The sequence below is a fragment of the Bison bison genome, unplaced genomic scaffold, assembly GCF_000754665.1.
Source record: "Bison bison bison isolate TAMUID 2011002044 unplaced genomic scaffold, Bison_UMD1.0 scf7180017853867, whole genome shotgun sequence".
Taxonomy (NCBI): Eukaryota; Metazoa; Chordata; class Mammalia; order Artiodactyla; family Bovidae; genus Bison; species Bison bison.
This window is the reverse complement of record NW_011484440.1, coordinates 1-479: the sequence shown is the minus strand read 5'-3', so window position 1 is coordinate 479 and position 479 is coordinate 1.

Sequence of the window (479 nt, the reverse complement as noted above, 5' to 3'; positions counted from 1 at the left end):
GGTCCTAGGGCAGCCTGTGCTGGGGGGTCCTAGGGCAGCCTGTGCTGGGGAAAGTGAAGGTCCAAAAGCATGAACTGCTTAGATTTCAGAGAAGAAAAGAACCCGCTTGGCGATGTCGGGGGAAAAGGAGGGAAAGACAGAAAGTGAGGGAGGGTCTCAAGGATCTTATGGGGAAGAAGGTTCTGGGCAGCAGGGAGGCCTCAAGCGGGGGTGGGTCATGGAGCTGTGTTGGGTTTGATTCTGGGTGTGATGGGATTCCTTCAGCTGCAATGTGGAGAGTGACCTGCGGGAGACCCCAGAGGGCAGCAGGTGGCCTGGGGGACTCTGAGGCCTGCTGGACTCCACACCACAGCAGCCTTGCAGAAGCATCACCTTGATGATCTGGGGCAGGGAATGGCAATTCCTCAGGGAGCGATGCCCAGGGCAGGGCAGACTGCTCCAGGGGCTCCTGAGGCACAGTCCCAGGTGAGGGTAGTGGG